This window comes from Camellia sinensis, chromosome 3, assembly GCF_055761805.1.
Source record: "Camellia sinensis isolate YWXY chromosome 3, ASM5576180v1, whole genome shotgun sequence".
Classification (NCBI taxonomy): Eukaryota; Viridiplantae; Streptophyta; class Magnoliopsida; order Ericales; family Theaceae; genus Camellia; species Camellia sinensis.
The window spans coordinates 106,086,960-106,092,959 of NC_138963.1; positions in this window are offsets into that span (position 1 = coordinate 106,086,960).

Here is a 6,000-nt window from a genome sequence, read left to right on the forward strand (position 1 = left end):
GTTCAAGGCACTAGTTGGACTTTCTTATTCAGTTTAAGGATTATATTATACCGTGTTCAGGTGAATAGTTGCATGCTACATATTTTTTAAAATGTGCCCCTACCCTGAACTATTGAAAAATTAAATTGTTGTTTTAGGACTAAATTGTTTTGATAAAATTATTATATTATCAATGGAATTAAATTATTTCTAAAACATATGAAAACTAGGCATACAGTAAACTGTTTGGAAGGGTCTTATATTTATAATGGTGAATTATCACGTTTTACGAAACTGAATTGTATTGATTATTGGGACCATTTGTATATAAAAGTCTAGGGAAATTATTCCACTGTGTGTGGTGACTTTGGCTACTAGAAAACAAATCCGAGTTGGGCTGTGATGACTGTAGTGCTCAACGATTGTAAGGAAAAGACATGGGCTAGGCTAGGTGACCTTCAATCAGATCGTCTTAGAGAAAAGGCCCGGGTTGCAACCCCGGGGATGACTCCTAATTCGATATTGGATCCAACGGGCTTATTGCCTTGAGAACTCTGTGGCGTGTTACTTGGTATTCTTGGTACCCATAAAATTATTGATGATCATGTTGTAAACTGTTTTAAATGGAGAATGTCATTTGTTATGTTCTTGAGAGACATGAGTATTTTAACTGTTGAACTGTGGAACCTTCTTTTTGAAATAGGTGGTCTTTATCAAAGCTGTATGCCAATCTAGTTTCTATGATATATATCTTATTTGGAATTGAACCCTTTTTCAAAACTGTATTAGCTGTCCATGCTTCTACTCACTGAGCTATCAACTGACTCAGTTGTTTATCATTTCCAAGTGATAGAAAGACATAGAGTGGACTCATGGCATAGCGGGGACTCAATTACATGGACCTCTAGGACATTTATTTTTTTTTTTATGTTTATTTTTTAGATTGTTATGTCAAGTTTGTGCATATATATATTTTTTTAATTGAGGTTCATTTAGGATTATTCTATTATGTGGGTTGTTTATATCCCATTGGTTTGGATGGTATTGATTAAGGTTGGTTTTTTCGTTTATACTTGTGACTTGTAATTGAATTGGGTTTTGATTTATTTATTTTTGGACTATCATTACATTTATTCTTTGTGATATTGGATTTGTGTTTAGGCTTATGTGTGCCTTGGGCTAAGTCTACGTGGGCTACGACCAGTCATGCATGGATTTACGGTGTGACAAGTGTATAGAGGAAGAGATCACCATGAAATGATACTGAAAGAAAATATGGCAGTGAAATGGGTTGAGGTCAAGCAGGCGGCCAAAGCAAAGCTGCCGCCCACGCGATGAAGAAAAATTACTAGGTACTTAACCTAACTCTGATACCAAAAAGAATGAAAAGAATTATTTAGCTTACCCATGAATGAGGTAGAGGCCATGTATATATAATAGATTCATGATACAATTTAGAAAACACGATATAAATAAGGAAACAATACTAAATCAATGACTGACACAATCACAGATTATATACATAATACTAAAAATAAAAAGATTCTATGTACTCTTATTTTTATATTCAACAGTAACATCAGCAATAGTAATCATAGGTTCGCTCCAACCATTTATGACAGATTGCCAAACTCTCTCATTGATAGACTTTAAATAAACCCTCATACGAGCTTTCCAATAAGAATAGTTTGTTCCGCCAAATAAGGGAGGACGTTTATTGTTGTTTCCCCCTTGGTTTGAATCCATAGTCAATAAACACAAAGATCAGATCACGCTACTATAGCTTTGTTGAAAAAAACAAAAGACAAGCATCCCGTTCTAATACCAATTGAAAAATTATAGTCCCATGATCTTATGATTATTACTTTAATAGATTCAAACCAACTGAGCTTAACAATATAAAACAAAACAAAAAAAGAAAAAAAAAAAAAAAAGAACAACGAGCAAACAAAACACAATTATTTTTACGTGGAAAAATCATAGTTAGAATCCACTAAGATGGGATTAACAAACCACGGGCCCTTGGCCACAATAACAATCCACTACGAAGAAGAGTAGTACAACATATTTCTTACACCGACCAATCCAAACACACATGCACGCTTGAGACCTACAAGTAACTGACCTCTATCCTTCAATCTATGGATATCTGCCTTCACTAGAGAGATGTCGAATCCACGACACACTCACTCCTCAAGAACACTCATGAACTATTTTATTATTTTGGTTTAGACTTGATTTTCATGAAAGAACAAATGAGAATGAATCATCAAGCAAACATTAGAGAAATATACAATGTAACCTCACTACAACTCTCTCTCAGAAAGACACTTAAAATACAGACACGAGAGATCCCAAAAACACCATGTACTGAGCAAGGTATTTATAAACATTTCACCATCACAGGTGCGACCCACTTAGCCGCTCGCACCAGCTGTTGGTCGCGAGAGTGAGACCCCTTCATAGGTTAAAGAAAAAAACTTCTGGGAGTTGATTTCCTCGTAGCCGCCAATGGCTTAGTAGCGGGCACTATTATGCATGGAAAACAAGCTGCAATTTCTAACTTTTGCAGACCCTTTTCTCCATATTCTGAGGCATGATTTCCTTCTTTGTTTTACCAAACAAACAGCCTCCTCTTTTCGCCATGCTTGTCAAAAAGTCTATGCATCAAGCCATATGTTGGTTAATCCAAAATATCAATCCAAGAAAGATATTACAAGATAATAATCATGAATGAGCCATGATTTCTCCCATGCTTTGTCATCCTATCTTGCAAACACACAGCCTCATTTTTGCTCCACTTTCTGCTCATGTCAACCATGTTTTGCCACTCTTTCCACAAAAAACATACTTTGATTATTCCAAGATAGATAATCAATAAACAACACACACATGGTATGAGCCACATTTTTTGTCAAACGTATCAAACTAAATCTCAATTTGATTATTCCAATAAAGATAATATAAAAACAATAAACAAAATGAAATAATAATAAATCGGTTTTGTCAAGAAAGGAATTTGCCAAAATAACAAAACTCGTAAGATACAAATCCTATCAATGTTATTCTTCAATACTTTCTTGAAGCAACTTTTGTCTTAAAATTAAGCAAGTGCTTAAAATTTGCTAATTACATAGAGGCTACACTTTTTGTTCACTTCATTGTTTAGGATTATTCACTCCAAAGTTGTTGCATATGGTGCTTCTTGGGTAGAATGGTGTATCTTGAATTCTAAATAATAATTGCTTTTATCATTCTTGTCCTCTTTTCCCTTTTTGTTTTTGTGGTTCTTTGTATTAGTTAGTGTTTTAAGTTTAAATGTATGTGATGTGAGTCTTCTAAATTTTGGATTCTAGCATCGCAATTTGATTCTAATGTTTGTGTTGGTAGTTTTGCTTCTACTAAGTAAAATTGGGATTAAGGATTGTTGAGTTAATAGTTATACCATTGTTACTTGCATCCAAATTAATCAGTAACTCATTTTATTCTAAGCATAGCTAAATTGAATTTTCATGCAATTAGATTTTAGCTAAAATAGAGAGGAGTTTCTAAGTTCTAACACATGAGAATTCTTGTCCCCCTTGATTCGCTGAGCTCTTGATTGTCTTCGTATTACTTACAGGCTGTTTAACCAGGAAGATGGAGAAATGTTGCATCAATCTAGCCCATTGATTTTTCTATTGGAGGTAACCATATGTAGGAAAAATTTAGACGAACAAATGGATATTTATGGTTAGATTACTCAAAAATTGAAATATATATATATATATATATACATATGTATTTGTGTGGGTTGGAAATAGGGATCCTATCCTATGGATACCTATGGAGACCCGACCCAAATATATGGATTTTCCTTCTTTTTTTTTTACCTGTCGGGTCAATTAAGTGGGTACCCTCCCATTTCCCCCATATGTTGTATTTAGGATTCTCTTCTTATTCTCACAGTAGCCTATGCAGATTTTATTACAGCATCACTCTGATCTCCTCCAGCATTGGCGATTTGCGAAGGCAAAGATCTAGCGGTAGCGATCTTTGTCGACGTTACCACAATGGTTCTCTGGCGTGTTGAGTTTCTCTCTCATTCTCTTGTTCTCTCTTTCTCTCTTGTTCTCTCTTTCTCTAATTAGAGCTTCTAGAGGATGAGTTTGGCTCTAATCTAGATCAATGTGAGTTATTTTGTTGCAAGATATTCTTCTTCTTTAATCTTTACTATCTTCTTCCTGCAATGAACATGATAACAAACTCTTAATTATTCATCTTTTGGGTTGTATTTATTCTTGACTTGTGAGGTCAGCAAATACAAACCATTATTTAAATGAGTGCAGACTTGGATTTAATATTATTCTATTCCTTTTTGGTTTCTTTAATTATCAAACAACTCTCCTTTGTTTTTTTTCCACTCATTCACCAACATCCTACTTTGTTTTCTTCTCATTCTTCACTTCATTTCTGGTTAGTAACAATCACATCAATACCTTATGTTTGTCAAGGAAAATTAGATTCAAAATTTTACAATTTTGCTTTGAAACTTTTGACAATTGATTTTGGTTGGCTCTGCTCACATTTTGTTTTGTATTTTGATTTTGTGGGTATATACCCTTTTTCATTTAAGAAAACATTGGTTCATTCATGTAAATCTACATGTTATTTAAAAAATATATATATATATATATTTTTCTGCATTATTTTTTTGGAGTGATTTGTATAGCCTATAAGTAATATTACCATCGCAATTTCTTAAGTATTTGTGGAAAGTAAAATCAGACTAAGATGATGGGGTTTAAAGATGTTGACACTGTAAACAATTTTGTCTCGTGTTCTTGTGAGGTTAATGTAGTTCTATCACTTATTATATATATGTAAAATTGCTGTTGAAATTCTGAAGGATGAGAATTGGAGTTGTGAATGTGTTGAAATGTTGTTTTGTTTCATTGAGTTGTTTGACTGAATGCCTAAATGGGGATTTTGGGTTTTTATTTATTTATTTATTTATTTATGCTCTCCAAGATTTTTAAGCATTGATAAGGTCTGAAGTTGGAGCAAACTCTCAAGCAAACTCCCAACTACCATTGATGGTTTACAACTATCAATATCGATTGAGAGTGAGACCTCTCTACTATCACAGTCTCCCCTCCCAAATCAAAATGTCCTTGATGTAGATGATTCTGATTCTAGTTTAGCTACTAGGAAAAAAAAAACCCCAAGTTTTGTGTGGCAACACTTTAGGAAGGAAGAAATTGATGGAGTATGGAAAGCAATATGTAATTATTGTAAGAAGCATCTTAGGGGAAATCTGAAACATGGAACTTCACATTTGTGTGATCACTATAGGAGTTGTCTTAACAAAAAGGGGGAATGGACATGAGGCAAAGAGTTTTAACTAGCAACTTTAACAAGGAGAGCCCAAAAGTCTCTTATAGTTTTGATGAAGCTATTGCTAGGAGAGAGCTTTCAAATGCCATAATCTTGCATGAATACCCTTTGTCTATTGTGGATCATATTGGGTTTAAAAGATATTCGATTGCACTTCAACCATTGTTTAAAGTACCTTCTCGAAATACAATAAAAATTAATATTTTGAAGATCTATGACAATGAGAATAAGAAGATAATGAGATTGATACATAGCAATCAAAGTAAAGTGGCAATCACAACTGATATGTGGACTTCTAATAATCAAAAGAAAGGGTTCATGGTTGTCATGGCACACTTTATTGATGATTCTTGGTCATTGCAAAACTGTATTTTGAGGTATATTTTTGCATATAAATTAATCTATGCTTTATTACAGATTGTTGTTGCATCATATATTATATACATTCTACTGAAAACATGTCTTGATGTACTTTTGGTGTTAAACAATTACAATGGAAGCTATTCATAATGCTTTGTTCATCGAAATTTTGTTTTAATTTATGATTTTATATTCATTTATGTTCCATGTCCACACACAAAAGAAGTTCTTTGTGATATTTTGCTCAATTGTTTGATAGATTGGGATCTTGATAAAAAAAGTATC